Source organism: Ranitomeya variabilis, chromosome 3, assembly GCF_051348905.1.
Source record: "Ranitomeya variabilis isolate aRanVar5 chromosome 3, aRanVar5.hap1, whole genome shotgun sequence".
Taxonomy (NCBI): Eukaryota; Metazoa; Chordata; class Amphibia; order Anura; family Dendrobatidae; genus Ranitomeya; species Ranitomeya variabilis.
This window is the reverse complement of record NC_135234.1, coordinates 421722604-421745089: the sequence shown is the minus strand read 5'-3', so window position 1 is coordinate 421745089 and position 22486 is coordinate 421722604. Positions and strand designations below refer to the sequence as shown.

At 43.4% G+C, this 22486-nt stretch overlaps 1 protein-coding gene across 8 annotated transcripts in view; it reads left to right on the top strand.

Moving 5' to 3' along the window:
* The window catches only part of RPH3AL (rabphilin 3A like (without C2 domains)), a 937664-nt gene that overhangs the window by 329545 nt on the left and 585633 nt on the right, over nucleotides 1–22486 (top strand). For 2 of the 8 annotated variants that reach the window (XM_077296354.1, XM_077296348.1), the window contains exon 2: nucleotides 3364–3461. The exons of 5 other annotated variants lie outside the window; for them this stretch is intronic. The gene's annotated coding sequence lies outside the window, so the exon portion shown is untranslated. Of the gene's footprint in view, nucleotides 1–3363; nucleotides 3462–3932; nucleotides 4053–22486 lie in introns of those variants that run through there. One more of the 8 variants, XM_077296350.1, reaches the window with a different exon arrangement.

The following is a 22486-nucleotide window of genomic DNA, read 5'->3' as shown; positions in this document are numbered from 1 at the left end:
TGATCAGTTTTTCCCACAATGATTACAAGTACTGCCATATAATGACAGACCGCATCACCAAATTTGTAGTCATGACTCCAACCAGAGACCAGATGGCTAAGGTGGTGGACAGAGCGATATGCTGAGACTTTAGTCATGTGTACGGGTGCCTGAAGAGAATCCACTCTGACCAGGGGGTCTGCTTTCAAAGGAGAGTCAGGGAGGCATTGCACCGACTCTATGGCATTGGTAAGGGTACTGTCACACAGAGAAATTTTGATCGCTACGACGGCACGATCCGTGACGTCGCAGCGATCGTATGATTATCGCTCCAGCGTCGTAGACTGCGGTCACACGTTGCAATCACGGCGCTGGAGCGATGCCGAAGTCCCCGGGTAACCAGGGTAAACATCGGGTTACTAAGCGCAGGGCCGCGCTTAGTAACCCGATGTTTACCCTGGTTACCAGCGTAAACGTAAAAAAACCAAACAGTACATACTTACATTCCGGTGTCTGTCCCCCGGCGTTCTGCTTCTCTCCACTGTGTAAGCACCATAGCCAGAAAGCACAGCGGTGACGTCAGACGCCACCGCTGTGCTCGCTTTCCGGCCGGCAGGCGCTCACAGTGCAGAGAAGCTGAGACGCCGGAGGACAGACACCGGAATGTAAGTATGTACTGTTTGTTTTTTTTACGTTTACGCTGGTAACCAGGGTAAACATCGGGTTACTAAGCGCGGCCCTGCTCTTAGTTACCCGATGTTTACCCTGGTTACAAGCGAACACATCGCTGGATCGCTGTCACACACAACGATCCAGCGATGTCAGCGGGTGATCAAGCGACGAAAGAAAGTTCCAAACGATCTGCTACGACGTACGATTCTCAGCAGGATCCCTGATCACTGCTGCGTGTCAGACACTGCGATATCGTAATGATATCGCTAGAACGTCACGAATCGTACCGTCGTAGGGATCAAAATTGCACTGTGTGACAGTACCCTAAGTCCGAAACAACACCTTACTATCCTTTAGGGAACAGGGCCTGTGAACACTTCAATAGGACATTGCTTTAGATGTTAAGCACCCTAAAAGAGGATCAGAAGATGAGGTGGCCTGAATTTGTATCAGAGCTAGTCTGGGTGTAAAACAACTGGGTCCATGCCACCATCGCGTACATGTCATATATTCTGCTATGCTATTTGGTCAGAGGGTCCAAGAAATCACCGAACTGGAACTCGACCCAGAGGAAGATTGTAGTAGAAGCAGTCCAAGTCCCTTGGTGCGAGAACATAGACATTGACTACAGACACTGAGAAGGCTGATGAGACAAATTTCAGGAGCTGGAGCACAAAAATGTGTCCCCAGTGCAGGAGGTACCATTCCAACCGGGAGATCAGGTATTGGTATGGGTTAAGCACCCTAAAAACAAGTTTGATTATCGATGGGAGCACTCGGGTGATAAGAAGGATTCAATATGATAACCCAGTGTATGAAGTTCAAGCTGAAGGAGAGAAAGAAGCCCCTAGTATTGTGTTACACCAGAATATGCTCCATTACTGCCTTTCAGGAGGAGAATAGAAGAGGATAGAACCTCGAAAGACCATTGGAATGCTGCATCAGAGAGGGCTACTGATGACAAGAATGAGTGGGTTGTGGTGCCCAGTGAACCCAGGAAGGCAGCACCACCACCCTCTGCTGAATTGGAAATGGGGCCCAAAAAATGAATCTCTGCCTAAAGCACCCAAAGTCCTAGTATCCCACGTGCATGGTATGTATAGGATAAGTTCATATGGCAGCACATCATGCAGAAGACTCATGAGTGTGCTCATTTATTGGCCACAATGGGACCACCCCTGAAGAACGGCAAGAGTTGTGCAGGTTCTTACCACCTGACAACTGGCGAGTTAAAAGGAAAGAGGAATGTAAGAAGCTGAAAAGTTGAAGATGAAGTTAGTCAACGTTCCACAGCATTCACAACCAAATGCTGCCATCTGCTGGTTGAGGTGAACAGACGGGAACTGAAAGTTATGGAGAACTTGAAGAGTACGCCGGGTCAGGTGACAGCTGTGGTGCATATATTCAATATCAACCAAACCAAAAACAAAAGATTAAAGACACACTGTAGTGTCATTGTATTGGACAAAAAAACGGACACTCCACCAAAACCTACAACCTATACTAGACATAGAGTACAAAGTCCATATATGTAAAAAAATATATATCAATTTTTATTACAAAATTACAAGTAATAACTCACATATAATAAGAAAAGGCGATGAAAAAAGTGGCGCACAGTGTCAACAAATTCCCACTGCAGAAATCCATAAATAACATATCAGGCATGGGGTAAGAGACGTAAAAACAATATACATAATCAATGATGGCATGGTATATAACAGTACAAATAATGCATATTGATCCACTGTCAAAAATCAAGAGATCAGAGTCATTTATACAACAAACTGGGAAATATCCATATCATCATAACGTTATATTGTCACATATTATAGGTAAGAAAAGGACAACAGACCCAGAAATATCCACATCATAGAATCAGATCATGGCAGGGATAAATAACCAAGTTAGGGCGTCTCACCCATTATAACCTGTGTATGGAAGTGCTGTGGAACCAGCCCAGACGCGCGTTTCGCGTGGGCTTCCTCGGTGCAATTGCTAATTATAAAGGGATGGCGAAGTGGGAACTCAGTTGGTGCCATGACCTGAGAAGGGGGGGACGTATGAGCAGAATAAAGAGTTTGGGTTAATCCCAGAGTAGAGTCACCTGAGAATGGCTCGATTCCAGAGCAGGTGAGACATTCTTGGTCAATCACCAAAGTTCAGACTTTGCCGGTCAAGACCCAACATCCTTTCTCTGCCTATCAAGCATCAAAAGGTCAGACGATAGTCTTTGGACAGAATGGAACGTCTATTGTGCTGAGAAGTCCAGGGTGAATCAGCCCTTTGGCTCCAGAGTAGAAGTATGGAACAGGGTGTGGACTGGGGCCGTGTTTCAGGAAATGAAGACGGTCAGTGCGAGGAACCCACTGGGTGCCAAGTGTCTCGCATATTGGGGACTTGCGGCCTAACTGGAAATACTGGTCACCCCCCTTAGTACCAGTGTAACAAACAGAGGCACCTACGAAAGCATATGACAATGATTGGTCTAGTACTTGGAGTGGTGCTTGTTCAGTTGAGATATACAGGCCCTATTAGTCGTTCAACTGCTAGATATTAAGGATAGTGTATATAAATAGAGTGGTATTTACGATATCCCTATTAATGTAGAAAGTGTCATAAAAAGCTATATTACTCTTGTTATTACCTAACATATTTTGTGTACTTGCATATTCAAATATAACCATAACTTGTTTTTTTTTTCTGTGTTAGACAAATAAATCGTGTCGGTTGACTACCACTTCATGCTCATTGTCTGCGTTGTTGCATCCAAGTGACCTGCTTACACTCACAAAACCATCCATTTAAAGGTATGCCCCTCTGTTGAACCACAATTTTGAACATTCCACAGTTAAAGCCAAGTATTGAACAACTTTTACCTTTTTGCTTTATATATTGTACTAAGTTACACTATGTTCTATTCTCCATACACATGTAACATGTTGGAGACCACTGCTTTAAACATTTTACAATACCTCACAATAGGTGTTAAAGATTAAAATTTAATTGTTTTACCTAAAATACAAAGGAAATGTCATCTTTAACTTTAGGCCTTTTAGAGATCATTTCATCTTCAACTTGCTTAACTGTTCAGAATAACAGTCATATTGCTGTATTGCTTTGTTAAAAAAAAAAAAAAAGTTTAGCTTTGAAAATTATTGGCTTAGGTGCACCTGCGCCTTAGCTGTTGAGTTCTCAATTTTACTGGTAAGACTGGTTTTTGTGCTAGATTCCTTCACAACCCTTAGAGCAATGAATCTTTCTACGTCCTTCTATTCTACATAAAGGCAGACATAAATCCAAGCAGTAGGTCATATTCAGTGAGCTCTGTTTTTTTTCAATATTACTTCCTTAATGTATTGTCAGTGACGGAAGTTTGCGTCTCGTCAGGATTATAGTGGGTGAGTAATATTTAACTTGAGCTTCAATTTGCGAATGTATTAGCAATACTTTACATTTTTTTTTTAATAAATGCTAATTAAAATATGAAGTAGCCTTTCTGTAGGTTTACAGTTCTTATAGATGTCACTTTGTAAGCTTGTATTCTTTTGTGTTAATTATTTTGTATAACAATTCATAAAAAAATGAATCAAAAGCACTAGGGAACCTTAGTTTGTTCATATTCCCCCAACATTGTGTGCTACATCACAGCTATCGGGTCAATGAGAATGCTGTTAGGTAGTCTGGAGACATTGTTTTATTAAATTGGTTTACAGTTGTATCTGTTTTTTATTAATTAAACATGGTCATTAGGTGCAAAATCAGCTGGATCAGTGGGATTTTCAGCATAGCAGTCACGGGCCTGCTGCAGTTAATCAGAGGTGGCAGATTGGCTGTAACTCGTCAATTAAAGGCTCATCCACACTAAAAGTTGTTGCCAAGAAATTCAGTTGACTTGCTGGAAATAGTGGTAACTACTGATGAGCGAATTTATTTGGAAAATGATAGCCAAACATAAATTTAGCACAAATATGGCACATTTGGATTAGTGATCAGAAACATGATCAAAATTTTTACAATTCTGGAAAAATCGGTAATATTAGGTAAAAAGTGGAGGAAAATATATAGGTTGCCACAAAAGTATTTTCAGCACTTTAGCAATTATAATGGTGGCGTATCATGAACATTTGTCACATGTTTGAGGGGAAGGGGCTTACAGAGCTCAGAGGAGTGGCGTTCTTGTACACAGTAATTATTTTTTTTTCCTAACTTTGTGTGCACACTGCGGCTAGCCAATCAAGGGCAGGAAACACCCACAATGACCTGACACAACGGCTTGTGTCATTGGCTGCTGATATCACATGTCCCTCTCCATATAAAGATTGGACATCTTGTTTTAGCGCCATTTTGACACTGACAGCACAGAGAGGCTGCTCCTGATGCTGGCACTGTAAGCAGCAAGATTTCAGCTATTTAGTTAGGGGTTGTATTTCAGTTAGTGTATTTTTTTTTTGTTGCCATTACTGAGGTCCACAGACAAAGCCAACAGGGCACATGTCTTACAAATGTGTTGTGCACTGCTTCTGTTGTGCTGGATTCACTAGTATAGCATTCTAAATAATATTTTTTCACTAGCTAAATTTGAAACAGCCTGCTGTATCCAACCTTGTCATTTAGTGCTGTGGTGATATGAATCTGTCTGTAGACCTAAGGCACATAAAAAAAAAAAAAATTATAATTTTTCAATTGCAAAAAGTTAGACAGCCCACCGTATCACACTTTCTCATTTTGTTGGGTTGAAATTAAGCTGTAGAGGCCTGATCCAGAGGCCACAAAAAATTCTTCTGTTCCTAGTGTCATACAGTTGGAGACTTGACTTTCAAATAGTTTTTTTCGAAAAAGCTTGGCGGCGAAACGCGCGTCAAGGGGCAGCTGAGCACCTCGGGGAGCCATCCGTTCATATTATGGGTAAGCTCATGGGAATGATTGTTTAACCTTTCTGATTTGAGGTAACAATGGAGTGTTTTATCTCCATATGTTGGTATTGACACGAATAATTATTCACTATTCCCATGCAACCTCTTTTGGATGTACTAGCTTCCCTGGAGACTGCTCAGTTTTCCTGCATGTCTTCTCCTTGAAATCTCCTTTTGTATTTGCTATGATAACGCTTACTGGAAATATGTGTTTATTTTTGTTGTTGTGATTTTTTGTAATAATAAAGCATTTTGTATATTTTATCATGTTCTGTGAGACTGGTTTACTCCATTTTTTGGTTTTATATGTTCTTTGGAGTTGTCCTTATAACCCGGGATATTTGGGTAATATTAGGAAGGGGGTGATACGAGTGTCCTCTCAACCCCATCTGTTTAATACGCTTATTGGTTATTGTTTGGATAACCTACAATATGGTCTTCTATGGGTGATATTATTTATGGATGATATGGTGTATATTTTATTTTTTTATTGGGTCTCCTAGGGATTATCCTGTGAACTTTTGGACTAGATTTTGTCTTTTGGCCTTAAAGGGGCAACAGTCTCTTGGGTCCTTTTTGGAAGTGCATTTGAACAGCAAGGTGGCTTGTTGTTGAAGGGAAATAGAGGAAAAAAAAAAAATCTTTAAATCTTCAGCATAGCGAGTGTGAGCGAGCTGAGTGTGACCTGAGCGTAAGTGTGGACGGCGGTAAGTGTGACTTGTGACTCAGTGAAGAGGTATTTGGAAGGCCTTTAACAAATACCTGTGTGAATTTGTGTGAGTTGTTGAATTGGGAGTAGCTATATTCACAAGGGGTTAACTTAGGGTGGGCGGTCATAATCAAGGGTTTATAAGGGGCAGCTGTTTGGGGCTGAAGTCCTTTTTGGAAGTGCATTTGAACAGCAAGGTGGCTTGTTGTTGAAGGGAAATAGAGGAAAAAAAAAATCTTTAAATCTTCAGCATAGCGAGTGTGAGTGAGCTGAGTGTGACCTGAGCGTAAGTGTGGATGGCGGTAAGTGTGATTTGTGACTCAGTGACTTTGGAATCAGGGAGTTTCCAAGGGAGGAATTGCTGTTCCAAGTGTTAATTAATACTTTGTATTTATTTTTAGTTAACGTTTCTGTCTGGTGCAATCCCCATTAGGAAATGTGCTCCACAATTGTTAATGCCATCCAGTGCACATCTTGCCACATGTATGCAGTCCTTGATCAGCCGGTCGAGGGTGCATACTGCTGTGCGAGATGTGAGCACATTGTGCATTTGGAAACCCAGATACTGGATCTAAATGTGCAGCTGGCAACACTGAGATCCATAGACAATATGGAGCGGAGTCTTCTGCTCACAGAGCAGACGCTCAATGGGATAGATGAGGAGGGGGATGGTAGGATGGAGCTGCAGGACAGTGAGGCAGTTAGCTGGGTGACAGCTAGGAAGCGGGGTAGAGGGAAGAGTGCCAGGGAGGCTAGTCCTGATCTGGCACACCCCAATAAGTTTGCTAAGTTGGCAGATGAGGGGGGTGCCAGTACAGGGGTAGCACTGCTGCAGCCAGGCATGTCCTCTGAAAGCCGGAGAAGTGACTGCTCCAGTAAGGAGGGAAATAGGAGAGCAGGGCAGGCCAGACAGGTGCTGGTAGTGGGGGACTCAATTATTAGGGGAACAGATAGGGCAATCTGTCACAAAGACAGGGATCGTCGAACGGTGTGCTGCCTACCTGGCGCTCGAGTCCGACACATCGCTGATCGGGTGGACAGATTACTGGGAGGGGCTGGTGAGGACCCAGCGGTCATGGTGCACATTGGCACAAATGACAAAGTTAGAGGTAGGTGGAAGGTCCTTAAAGATGATTTCAGGGAATTAGGCTGCAAGCTGAAAGCAAGGACCTCCAACGTGGTATTTTCTGAAATACTGCCTGTACCACGTGCCACGCCAGAGAGGCAACGGGAGATTAGGGAGGTTAATAAGTGGCTCAAGAATTGGTGTAGGAAGGAGGGGTTTGGGTTCCTGCAGAACTGGGCCGACTTCTCAGTTGGCTACAGGCTCTACGCTAGGGATGGGCTGCACCTCAATGGGGAAGGTGCAGCTGTGCTGGGGGAGAAAATGGTTAGAAGGTTGGAGGAGTGTTTAAACTAGGGAATGGGGGGGAGGGTATTCATTTTATAGGAGGGGAAGATAGGGCAGATAGAGACCTGGGCACAAATAAGGAAGTTGGGGGTGGCGGAGGCATGGGGGGTGGGGTTAGAACAGTTAGTAATTTAAGAAAGAATAGAGGTACAGAGAGGAACATCAAGTGCATGTATACTAATGCCAGAAGCCTCGCCAACAAAATGGAGGAATTAGAACTAATGTTGTTGGAACTTAATTATGACATGGTGGGGATATCTGAAACATGGCTGGATGAGAGCCATGACTGGGCTGTTAACTTGCAGGGCTATAGCCTTTTCAGAAATTACCGTACAGATAAGCGAGGGGGTGGGGTGTGTCTGTTTGTAAAATCGACCTTAAAACCCATCCTGCGTGATAATATAGGTGAATTTAATGAAAATGTAGAGTCCCTGTGGGTGGAGATAAGGGGAGGGGGAAAAAATAATAAATTACTGATAGGGGTTTGTTATAAATCGCCAAAAATAATGGAAGCAATGGAGAATATCCTCGTAAAGCAAATAGATGAAGCTGCGACTCAAGGAGAAGTCATTATTATGGGGGATTTCAACTACCCTGAAATAGATTGGGGAACAGAAACCTGCAGCTCCAGTAAAGGTAATCGGTTTTTGACAACTATGAGAGACAATTACCTTTCACAACTGGTTCAGGACCCAACAAGGAGGGGGGCACTGCTAGACCTAATATTAACCAACAGGCCAGACGCATATCAAATATAAGGGTTGGGGGTCACTTGGGGAATAGTGATCACAAAATAATAAGTTTTCATGTCTCCTTTAATAAGATGGGTAGTAGAGGGGTGACAAGGACACTAAGCTTCAGGAGGGCAAATTTCCAACGGATGAGAGAGGATCTTGGTGCAATTAACTGGGACGATATCCTGAGACATAAAAGTACACAAAGAAAATGGGAGACATTTATTAGCATCCTGGATAGGACCTGTGCACAGTATATACCGTATGGGAATAAACATACTAGAAATAGGAGGAAACCAATATGGCTAAATAAAGCTGTAAGGGGCGCAATAAGTGAAAAAAGAAAGCATTTAGAGAATTAAAGGAAGTAGGTAGTGAGGAGGCATTAAATAAATACAAAAAATTAAATAAATTATGTAAAAAGCAAATCAAGGCAGCAAAGATTGAGACAGAGAGACTCATTGCTAGAGAGAGCAAAAATAACCCCAAAATATTCTTTAACTACATAAATAGTAAGAAACTAAAAAATGATAGTGTTGGCCCCCTTAAAAATAGTCTGGGTGAAATGGTGGATGAGGATGAGGAAAAAGCCAATATGCTAAATGACTTTTTTTCATCAGTATTTACAAAAGAAAATCCCATGGCAGCCAATATGACTAGTGATAATAATTCCCAATTTAATGTTACCTGCTTAACCCAGCAGGAAGTACGGAGGCGTCTAAAAATCACAAAAATTGACAAATCTCCGGGCCCGGATGGGATACACCCCCAAGTACTGCAGGAATTAAGTACAGTCATTGATAGACCATTATTTTTAATCTTTAAAGAGTCCATAATAACAGGGTCTGTACCACAGGATTGGCGTATAGCAAATGTGGTGCCAATATTCAAAAAGGGGACAAAAACTGAACTCGGAAATTATAGGCCAGTAAGTTTAACCTCTACTGTGGGTAAAATCCTGGAGGGCATTCTAAGGGATGCTATACTGGAGTATCTGAAGAGGAATAACCTCATGACCCAGTATCAGCACGGGTTTACTAGGGACCGATCATGTCAGACTAATTTGATCAGCTTCTATGAAGAGGTAAGGTCCGGTCTGGACCAAGGGAACCCAGTAGATGTAGTGTATATGGACTTTTCAAAAGCTTTTGATACGGTGCCACACAAAAGGTTGATACATAAAATGAGAATAATGGGGATAGGGGAAAATATGTGCAAGTGGGTTGAGAGTTGGCTCAGGGATAGGAAACAAAGGGTGGTTATTAATGGAGCACACTCGGACTGGGTCACGGTTAGTAGTGGGGTACCACAGGGGTCAGTATTGGGCCCTCTTCTTTTTAACATATTTATTAATGACCTTCTAGGGGGCATTCAGAGTAGAATTTCAATATTTGCAGATGACACTAAACTCTGCAGGGTAATCAATACAGGGGAGGACAATTTTATATTACAGGCTGATTTATGTAAGCTAGAAGCTTGGGCTGATAAATGGCAAATGAGCTTTAATGGGGATAAATGTAAGGTTATGCACTTGGGTAGAAGTAATAAGATGTATAACTATGTGCTTAATTCTAAAACTCTGGGCAAAACCGTCAATGAAAAAGACCTGGGTGTATGGGTGGATGACAAACTCATATTCAGTGGCCAGTGTCAGGCAGCTTCTACAAAGGCAAATAAAATAATGGGATGTGCAGCGCCCCAGAGTCCTGGTCATTGCAGTACTGAAGCTCTGCCGCTAAGGGGAGCTATGGTACATCTGATGGCACTGAAGGAGTTCATCTGACCAGGTATCACATACACCAATACATTTCACCGTCGGGCCTCCAGGGGGAGCTAAGGGTGCTATTTATTAGGCCACTCCTCACCGTGTGGGTAAACTGGGGGTCAGGCAGGAAGTTAGACAGAAAGCTGACTGGGTTGGAACCAGACAACACCTGGTGGCAGAGGGTGTTGTGGGGGAAGATTCGGTAGGGTCCCTGTCAGGTTTGGGACCCTGACAGAGGCCTGGCTACAAGAAAGAAAGTCACGGGACCGTGCCTGCTCAGCATAGCGGCGGTGCCCTGAGAAAGGATCAGAAGCGAGATATATTGTGCTGAGTGAGAAACGAGATCAAAGCAAGAAGGAGAATACCAGTAGGAGTCGTGCTGTAAGACCGAGGCAACATCCTACTAAGGCGCACAACCGGCGGCCGGAACGCCGAGGAAGTATTCATATATTTAGCTCCAAGCAATACTTCAAACCAACGGCAGGACAGTCAGTCACAGGCGGGCTGTCTCACTTAAATCACCTATGCAGACATAGGGGGCAACCTGTGGAGAGGGGCGACTCTAGGGTCCCGGAAGAGCTCCGAGCCAACCCGTCATACGGGTGCGTCCCAACCATAACACCGAGAGGGTCGGAGGATTAGCAGAACATCATCTAATCGAGTTGTTGTGAGGGAACACGAGAAACAGACACAACAGTTGTGGGGACTATCCCGTAAGCACAGCAGGGGAGGACCACAACACATAGCGCTAGCAGGAATGCACAGATTTCCACCTGCAAAGGGAACTCTGGAGGTGCCACCGGACCGGCCGGACTTGCGCAGCCTGGTGAACCGTATTCCGGACTGAGGACCCAGAGACCTTCAGTAAAGAGGTAAAGAGACTGCAACCTGGTGTCCTCGTTATTTACTGCACCGCACCACCACCACTATCCACATCTATCACTGTACGCCCCTCAGCAGGGTCACGGGCCGGGTCTAGCCACCGGGACAACCCCAGAGCAGAGACTCAGAGGCCCGGTACCGGGTACCCCTTGGCCTTGCGGCAGTGGTGGTGCTACAGATGCATTAAAAGAGGCATAGATGCTCATGAGGAGAACATAATTTTACCTCTATACAAGTCACTAGTGCGACCACACTTAGAATACTGTGCACAGTTCTGGTCTCCGGTGTATAAGAAAGACATAGCTGAACTGGAGCGGGTGCAGAGAAGAGCAACCAAGGTTATTAGAGGACTGGGGGTTCTGCCATACCAAGATAGGTTATTATTACACTTGGGGCTATTTAGTTTGGAAAAACGAAGACTAAGGGGTGATCTTATGTTAATGTATAAATATATGAGGGGACAGTACAAAGACCTTTCTGCTGATCTTTTTAATCATAGACCGGTGACAGGGACAAGGGGGCATCCTCTACGTCTGGAGGAAAAAAGTTTTAAGCATAATAACAGACGCAGATTCTTTACTGTAAGAGCAGTGAGACTATGGAACTCTCTGCCGTATGATGTTGTAATGAGTGACTCATTGCTTCAATTTAAGAGGGGACTGGATACCTTTCTGGAAAAGTATAATATTACAGGGTATATATATTAGATTCCTTGATAAGGCGTTGATCCAGGGAACTAGTCTGATTGCCGTATGTGGGGTCGGGAAGGAATTTTTTTCCCCATGACGGAGCTTACTCTTACCACATGGGTTTTTTTTGCCTTCCCCTGGATCAACATGTTAGGGCATGCTAGGCTATGGGTTGAACTAGATGGACTTAAAGTCTTCCTTCAACCTTAATAACTATGTAACTATATATGGTCATTCTATGGAGTTATTGATGTTTTTTCTTTACTGAATATTTATTACTAGTAGTTGATGAGCTTTATTGTATGCTAAATGTGTTGGACACAAGATTTTGATGGTGTTATATTGGTACCGAATATATAATCTGTGAGCCATACAGCATAGGCTCACATATATTATATTATGGACCACTAACACTTAGACTTTAAAATACTTAGTATGTTCCTACCTTGGGGCTCTAGATTTATACTGTAGTGTTTTTCTTAAAGTGAACCCGTCACCAGGTTTGGCCGATAAGAGATACTGCCATCACCTTTCAGGGCTGATATACAGCATTCTATAATTCTGTATATCTGCCCCCAACCCGACCTGTAAGAGAAGAAAAATAACTTTTATTACACTCACCTGCGGGGCAGTCCGGTCCGAGGGGTGTCCCATCTTCTTACAATCCCCGTCCTCCTGCTTGCTTTGTGTGGATGACACATCTCCTCAGCACCGTGTTCCTGCACAGGTGTACTTCTCTGCACTGTATTGTTCTTTATATGATTTTCAGTATAAGATTACCCTATATTGACCACAATTGTGACCCATGTTTATTCCTGACTATATGGGTTTCAGGTTTTTGCACAGGTTTTAATGCTGTTTATATGTGTCGTATCAATAAGTTATTGATTTTAAATAATATATTCTCCAAGGTGTGCACAACGTTATTGCATTTCTTTACCCCTTTATTTCTACACTAGTCATCCTTTGATTTTTTGATGCATGATGATGCACAATATTGTATTATATAATCCGTGCATACTTCAAATAAAAAGTATTACTAAAACACACTGGCGCTACACTGGTAGTTGCCCAAGTGCTGCAGGTATTTAGGCAGAAACTGTGCCCACTCTGCCAAAATTAAAAACAAACTAAATATATTCCAAATACCAAGCTACAAGTGCCTAGAGTATAACTACTTGCTGTTTGTTACGTGAGCTGCTCCCCTACTTGGCCCCTTGTGGTATTTATTACACGCCTAGGTATGTACTACGGCGTACCGCACAATGATTCCTGGTGTGATGCCTTTTTGCCTGTTAGAAATGCACCCAAAGTACACTCACATTCGAGTATGGTAGCCACAAATTATTACATATCTCTCATTTACATATTATAGTGGGATACAAGATGTGTGTCTTACCGTACCAGGGTGTGACAGGCAGGATACCAAGTGCTGGCGTGGGTTGCTGTGAGGCTGCTCGTGATGAGTACACGGCGGGTGGTGGTCTGTACCTCACCGGTATAATAGCAGGTATGGGGACGTTGTTGTCCCCCGGATAATCGGGTGGATGCACGCCTGCTAGTACTAGCCGCGGCAGGCAAGGGATGCTGCTAATCAGTGTAGAGCCAAGAACGTCTCGGCCGGAGGCGTCCCTGGTTACACTGAGGAAAGATGGCTGACGCTGCCAAGCAGCGTGTGACGTCACAGGCCTACGGAGCCTTACTGGGACAAGAAGCTAACCTACACGTTTCAGAGTGTAACGCACTCCTTCATCAGGGTTACCGTCCCACGTTCCTTGCTCTATATATAAGCACTTTGCATGCACCCCGCTGTGTGCCCCATATTATCCGTGTATGTGACTGTCACTACCGCTCACAACCCCCATTACATGATTACTATTTTGTTGTTCAGCTGCACTTAGATGTGACAATGCATAGTGTGTGATGCCTACTAGTGTGTTGCCTTTCTAATATTTATTCAATAATCAATATGAAAAAGACTTATGGAATGTATGGAAAGCCAAAAATCCTATACAGACTGAACCCGTCTGTCACACACGATCTAATGCACCCACAGTGGGTTTGTATATCTTAAAATAAATTATGTGCTAATATTAAAAATCTACATTTATTAGAAGTACAAAAGATATGAAAAAATATATAAAAAATATGAAAAAAATATACATTACAGTTTAAAATGGTTCAGAAACCACAAAAATTATTATTATAAAAATTCTTTTAAAAACAATGCGAATCTGAATACAGACTATTTGCAACAGTATTCTATATTTAATCATCAGGAGATTGGAAATCAAATATAGTGGATTACTAGGTATTACCACCTTTCTTGCACCACTACATCTTGGATTTCACATGGTGCCTTATTGGAAAACCTGAGTACATACCGATTTTCAATATACGTTATTTAGTCATTTGGGACTGTTGACTTTATAGTCCTGTGTCCACGCATATAATGGGCTGGAGTTTGGAACTGTTGGAACCATAGGATATATAATCCTATACACATACCCACATAGTGGGACCCAATACCCCAATTGGTAGTACTGCTCAAAAAGCATATAATTCCAGTTCACAATTTAGTCCCTTAGGGTGTAAACTATCTAAGGTGAAAATCCATTGGGACTCAATTCTCGACATTTTTCTGAGGAAGTCCCCCCCCCTCTTTTGTCCTGGTGTACAGTTTGTATACCACAAAAATGTATGCCTTTTACGGATTGCCCATGTTTGTCCTTAATATGGCGTGAGAGTGGATGTCCTGTGAATCCTTTTTGTATGTTCTTAAAATGTTCTTGTATCCGTACTCTTAGTTGTCTTTTAGTGCGTCCAACATACAACTTCCTACATGGCCATTGGATTAAATAGATAACTCCTGTAGTGTGGCAGGACATACAACCCTTAATTGCAAATTCCTTGGTTTCATCTGAATCTAAGAATGTTAATTGCCTTTATCAAAGCTAGTATGCATACAACCGTAACACCCCTTGCATGGTAAAAAATCCTTTTTTGGAGTATTTGGGCATAATTGTTTCCCCTGATTTTTTGTAAGAACCATTTTGGTTGTGGGAGCTATTAGATGGCCTAAAGATTGAGCTTTGCGGTATATGAATTTAGGATTACTAGGAAGATTGTTATGGACCTGGTGGTTAGGAGCACCTGGAATGACCTGATGAGTAAACTCAAAATCGGGACTAGCTCTGGGAAAGTGGGAACTCTGCTGACCGCAAACCCTACTCCTATCACACACACTAGAAATAGCCGTGGAGCGTACCTAACTCTCCCTAGACACCTCTTCACAGCCTAAGAGCTAACTACCCCTAAAGATAGAAATGGAAGCCTTACCTTGCCTCAGAGAAATTCCCCAAAGGTAAAGGCAGCCCCCCACATATATTGACTGTGAGTTAAGAGGAAAGTCACAAACACAGGAATCAAACAGGTTTTAGCAATGGAGGCCAGACTTAACTAAATAGTCAGAGGAAAGAAAAGGGAACTATGTGGTCAGCACAAAAAACTACAAAAAAAGCCACGCAGAGTAAGCAAAAAGACTCCCCACACCGACTCACGGTGTGGAGGTGCCACTCTGCACCCCCAGAGCTTCCAGCTAGCAAGGGAATGTCATGATAGCAAGCTGGTCTAGAATTTAGCAGTACTAAGAAATATATTCAGGAAGCAGTAACAACAAATGAACTAGCAAAGACTTAGCTTCTGCTGGAGTAGACAGGTCCTCAGAAGTCCAAGAGAGATCTGAACCAATACTAAAACATTGACAGCTGGCATGAAGTAACGATCTGAGTGGAGTTAAATAGGGAAGCCAGCATAGCAATAAACGAGGGCAGCTGACAAAGCCAACCTCAGTGACCAGCAGTTCCGCTCGAAGCCACCAGAGGGAGTCCAAGAGCAGAACTAACCAAAGTACCATTCATGACCACAGGAGGGAGTCCGAGAACGGAATTCACAACAGAAGATACTCTCCTACCACTTTGTCCTTTTATAAGACCGACCAATGTTTACGTTTAATATTGGTGAATTTATTATGACCTACGTGGAACTGTTATAAATGGTAGGTCAAGAATTTGCTGTTGTATATTTACATCTCTTATTTCCATGGTCTTGTTAGTTTTCTTTAGTAGGCCTTCCCTTGATAGTGAGGCTACCTCTTCTTGTGCTTCTTCCAACATTTGTCTAGAACCCTTTTTCCAAAAACTGTTGTGTTAAATGGTTCCCTTCTTCTTTGTAATCAACCAAATTCGAGCAATTACGTCGTACCCTGGTGTATTGGCTTTTTGGTATGTTTGTTAGCCACAACGGTAAGTGACAGCTTGTCATTTGAATGAAGCTGTTCAAATCGACTTCTTTACGATAGCATTTGGTATATAGCTGATTACCATCCACATAAATGCTCAGGTCCAAGAAATTCACACTTGTAGTGCTAGTGTTTGGTGTGAACTCTAAGCCATATGGGTTGTTATTTAGACCTGAAATAAAAACCCCTAAATCCTCATGGGAGCCTTCCCATACAAAGAGGATGTCGTCGATGAATCGACGCCAGACCACTAACCCTGGGTGTAGCTGGCCTTCCTTAATAATATGTGAGTCCTCCCAGTTAGCGACACATATGTTCGCATAACTGGGCGCGAACCGCGTCCCCATGGCGGTACCCCATGTTTGAATGTAGTATTGCTCTTCATACAGAAAATAGTTGTGTTGTAACCATTTAACACAACAGTTTTTGGAAAAAGGGTATTCTAGACAAATGTTGGAAGAAGCACAAGAAGAGGTAGCCTCACTATCAAGGGAAGGCCTACTAAAGAAAACTAACAAGACCATGGAAATAAGAGATGTAAATATACAACAGCAAATTCTTGACCTACCATTTATAACACAGTTCCACGTAGGTCATAATAAATTCACCAATATTATATGTAAACATTGGTCGGTCTTACAAAAGGACAAAGTGGTAGGAGAGTATCTTCCTAGTAATCCTACATTCATATACCGCAAAGCTCAATCTTTAGGCCATCTAACAGCTCCCACAAGCAAAATGGTTCTTACAAAAAAATCAGGGGAAACAATTATGCCCAAATGCTCCAAAAAGGATTTTTACCATGCAAGGGGTGTTACGGGTGTATGCATACTAGCTTTGATAAAGTAAGGCAACTAACATTCTTAGATTCAGATGAAACCAAGGAATTTGCAATTAAGGATTGTATGTCCTGCCACACTACCGGAGTTATCTATTTAATCCAATGCCCATGTAGGAAGTTGTATGTTGGACGCACCGAAAGACAACTAAGAGTCCAGATACAAGAACATTTTAAGAACATACAAAAAGGATTCACAGGACATCCACTCTCATGCCATTTTAAGGACAAACATGGGCAATCCGTAAAAGGCATGCATTTTTGTGGTATACAAACTGTACACCCGGACAAAAGAAGGGGGGGGGGACTTCCTCAGAAAAATGTCGAGAATTGAGTCCCAATGGATTTTCACCTTAGATAGTTTACACCCTAAGGGACAAAATTGTGAACTGGAATTATATGCTGTTTGAGCAGTACTACCAATTGGGGTATTGGGTCCCACTATGTGGGTATGTGTATAGGATTATATATCCTATGGTTCCAACAGTTCCAAACTCCAGCCCATTATATGCGTGGACACAGGACTATAAAGTCAACAGTCCCAAATGACTAAATAATGTATATTGAAAATCGGTATGTACTCAGGTTTTCCAATAAGGCACCATGTGAAATCCAAGATATAGTGGTGCAAGAAAGGTGGTAATACCTAGTAATCCACTATATTTGATTTCCAATCTCCTGATGATTAAATATAGAATACTGTTGCAAATAGTCTGTATTCAGATTCGCATTGTTTTTAAAAGAATTTTTATAATAATTTTTGTGGTTTCTGAACCATTTTAAACTGTAATGTATATTTTTTTCATATTTTTTATATATTTTTTCATATCTTTTGTACTTCTAATAAATGTAGATTTTTAATATTAGCACATAATTTATTTTAAGATATACAAACCCACTGTGGGTGCATTAGATCGTGTGTGACAGACGGGTTCAGTCTGTATAGGATTTTTGGCTTTCCATACATTCCATAAGTCTTTTTCATATTGATTATTGAATAAATATTAGAAAGGCAACACACTAGTAGGCATCACACACTATGTATTGTCACATCTAAGTGCAGCTGAACAACAAAATAGTAATCATGTAATGGGGGTTGTGAGCGGTAGTGACAGTCACATACACGGATAATATGGGGCACACAGCGGGGTGCATGCAAAGTGCTTATATATAGAGCAAGGAACGTGGGATTGTAACCCTGATGAAGGAGTGTGTTACACTCTGAAACGCGTAGGTTAGCTTCTTGTCCCAGTAAGGCTCCGTAGGCCTGTGACGTCACACGCTGCTTGGCAGCGTCGGCCATCTTTCCTCAGTGTAACCAGGGACGCCTCCGGCCGGGACATTCTTGGCTCTACACTGATTAGCAGCATCCCTTGCCTGCCGCGGCTAGCACTAGCAGGCGTGCATCCACCCGATTATCCGGGGGACAACAACGTCCCCATACCTGCTATTATACCGGTGAGGTACAGACCACCACCCGCCGTGTACTCATCACGAGCAGCCTCACAGCAACCCGCGCCAGCACTTGGTATCCTGCCTGTCACACCCTGGTACGGTAAGACACACATCTTGTATCCCACTATAATATGTAAATGAGAGATATGTAATAATTTTTGGCTACCATACTCGAATGTGAGTGTACTTTGGGTGCATTTCTAACAGGCAAAAAGGCATCACTGTTATGATCCTAGTGGCAAGGATCGCAGGTCGGACTATCTAAGTAACTGAACAGACTACTAGCGCTGGGGAAGTGGTAACTAGATTGACCGCAACCTGATCCTATCCGCAAACAACTATAGGCAGCCATGGAACGTTACCTAAAAATCCTAGATGTCTCGTCACAGCCTGAGAAACTGACTATTCCTGGAGGGAAAGTAAGTCCTCACTTGCCTCAGTGGAAGACCCCAAAGATATAGAATAGCCCCCCACAAATATTAACGGTGAGTTAAGGGGAAAGCACAAACGCAGAGATGAAATCAGATTTAGCAAATGAGGCCCGCTAATACTTGATAGCAGAAAATAGGAAGGAAACTGTGCGGTCAATAAAAAACCCTATTCAAAATATCCACGCAGAGATTGCTCGAGCCCCCACACCAACTAACGGTGCGGGGGAAGCAACTCCGTACCCCAGAGCTTACCAGCAAAAAGAAATCACATGTTAGCAAGCTGGACTAGACTCATCATGTACAGAAATCATATTGCAGGCAGATGAGCAAAAAATATTCAAACAGAACTTAGCTTATCCTGAAGAGGCAGAAAACGAGATAATCAGGAGTAATCAGAATAGCACTGAATACATTGACAGCCGGCAACAAGTGGAAGTGAAGCAGAGCTAAATAGGAGCCTCCCTGGTGAATAAGGCAGCTGATCCAGCAGACCCGCAGGATAATAAACCAAACCACCAGGGGGAGCCAAAAAACCAAAGTCACACAATACCATCTGTGACCACAAGAGGGAGCCTGAAAACGGAGTTCACAACAGTACCCCCCCCTTGAGAAGGGGTCACCGAACCCTCATCAAAACCCCCAGGGCGATCAGGGTGAGCCACATGGAAGGCACGAACCAAATCGGCTGCATGAACATCAGAGGCGACAACCCAGGAATTATCCTCCTGACCATAGCCTTTCCACTTAACCAAATACTGAAGCCTCCGTCTAGAAATACGAGAATCCAAGATCTTCTCCACCACGTATTCCAATTCTCCCTCAACCAGCACAGGGGCAGGAGGCTCAACCGAAGGAACCACAGGCACCACATACCTCCGCAACAACGACCGATGGAACACATTATGAATAGCAAACGATGCCGGGAGGTCCAAACGAAATGACACAGGGTTAAGGACTTCCAAAATCTTATAAGGACCGATAAACCGAGGCTTAAACTTAGGAGAGGAGACCTTCATAGGAACAAAGCAAGAAGACAACCACACCAAACCCCCAACGCGAAGTCGGGGACCCACACAGCGACGGCGGTTGGCAAAGCGCTGAGCCTTCTCTTGTGACAGCTTCAAATTGTCCACCACATGATTCCAAATCTGATGCAACCTATCCACCACAACATCCACTCCAGGACAGTCAGAAGACTCCACCTGACCCGAGGAAAAACGAGGATGAAACCCTGAATTACAAAAAAAAGGCAAAACCAAAGTAGCAGAACTAGCCCGATTATTAAGGGCAAACTCGGCCAATGGCAAAAAAGTCACCCAGTCGTCCTGATCAGCAGAAACAAAACATCTTAAATAGGTTTCCAAAGTCTGATTAGTGCGCTCGGTTTGGCCATTCGTCTGAGGATGGAAGGCCGACGAAAAAGACAAATTAATGCCCATCTTAGCACAAAAGGTCCACCAAAATCTAGACACAAACTGGGATCCTCTGTCGGAAACAATATTTTCAGGGATCCCGTGCAAACGAACCACATTTTGAAAAAACAGAGGAACCAACTCGGAGGAGGAAGGCAACTTAGGCAAGGGCACCAAATGGACCATTTTAGAAAAACGATCACACACCACCCAAATGACCGACATTCTCTGAGAGACAGGGAGATCTGAAATAAAATCCATGGAAATGTGCGTCCAAGGCCTCTTCGGGACAGGCAAAGGCAACAACAAGCCACTGGCACGAGAACAGCAAGGCTTAGCCCGAGCACAAATTCCACAAGACTGCACAAAGGAACGCACATCCCGCGACAAGGAAGGCCACCAGAAGGACCTAGCCACCAAATCTCTGGTACCAAAAATCCCAGGATGGCCTGCCAACACCGAAGAATGAACCTCGGAAATAACTCTGCTGGTCCGTCTATCCGGGACAAACAGTCTCTCCGGTGGACAACGGTCAGGTCTATCCGCCTGAAACTCCTGCAGCACTCGTCGCAAATCTGGGGAGATGGCAGACAAAATCACCCCTTCTCTGAGGATACCAGCTGGCTCTGAATCACCAGGGGAGTCAGGCACAAAACTCCTAGAAAGAGCATCAGCCTTCACATTCTTCGAACCAGGCAGGTATGAGACCACGAAATCAAAACGAGAGAAAAACAACGACCAACGAGCCTGTCTAGGATTCAGCCGCTTGGCCGACTCGAGATAAATCAAATTCTTGTGATCAGTCAAGACCACCACACGATGCTTCGCTCCCTCGAGCCAATGTCACCACTCCTCAAATGCCCACTTCATAGCCAACAACTCCCGATTACCAACATCGTAATTCCGCTCGGCAGGCGAAAACTTTCTTGAAAAGAAAGCAAATGGCTTCATCACAGAGCCATCAGAGCTTCTCTGCGACAAAACAGCCCCCGCTCCAATCTCAGAAGCATCAACCTCGACCTGGAAAGGAAGGGAGACGTCTGGCTGACATAAGACCGGAGCCGAAGAAAACCGGCGCTTCAGCTCCCGAAAGGCCTCCACAGCCGCAGGAGACCAATTAGTAACATCAGAACCCTTCTTGGTCAAATCCGTCAATGGCTTAACAACACCAAAAAAGTTATGATGAAGCGACGGTAGAAATTAGCAAAACCCAAGAACTTCTAAAGACTCTTAACAGATGTAGGCTGAGTCCAGTCATGAATAGCCTGAACCTTGACTGGGTCCATCTCAATAGCAGAAGGAGAAAAAATGAAACCCCAAAAAGAAACCTTCTGGACTCCAAAAAGACATTTTGAGCCCTTCACAAATAAAGAATTGGCACGCAGGAACCTGAAACACCATCCTGACCTGCTTAACATGGGACTCCCAATCTTCCGAAAAAACCAGAATATCATCCAGATACACAATCATAAATTTATCCAGATATTCGCGGAAGATGTCGTGCATAAAGGACTGAAAGACAGAAGGAGCGTTAGAAAGTCCAAAAGGCATCACCAAGTACTCAAAATGGCCTTCGGGCGTATTAAATGCAGTTTTCCATTCATCACCCTGCTTAATACGCACAAGGTTATACGCACCACGAAGATCTATCTTGGTGAACCAACTAGACCCCCTAATGCGAGCAAACAGATCAGATAACAATGGCAAAGGATACTGAAATTTGACCGTGATTTTGTTTAGAAGGCGATAATCAATACAAGGTCTCAGGGAACCATCCTTCTTAGCCACAAAAAAGAACCCCGCACCAAGAGGGGAGGAGGAGGGGCGAATAAGTCCTTTCTCCAAAGACTCCTTTATATAACTCCGCATAGCAGCATGCTCCGGCACTGACAAATTGAAAAGTCGTCCCTTAGGAAACTTACTACCAGGAATCAAATTTATAGCACAATCACAATCCCTATGAGGAGGTAGAGAACTGAGTTTGGGCTCATCAAATACATCCTGGTAATCTGACAAAAACGCAGGGACCTCAGAAGGAGTGGATGAAGCAATTGACACCACAGGAGCGTCGCCATGAATTCCCTGACAACCCCAACTTGACACAGACATTGCTTTCCAATCCTGGACTGGATTATGAGTCTGCAACCATGGCAGGCCCAACACGACAACATCATGCAAATTATGCAATACAAGAAAGCGAATCACCTCCTGATGAACAGGAGTCATGCACATGGTCACTTGTGTCCAGTACTGAGGTTTATTCGTAGCCAATGGTGTAGCATCAATTCCCCTT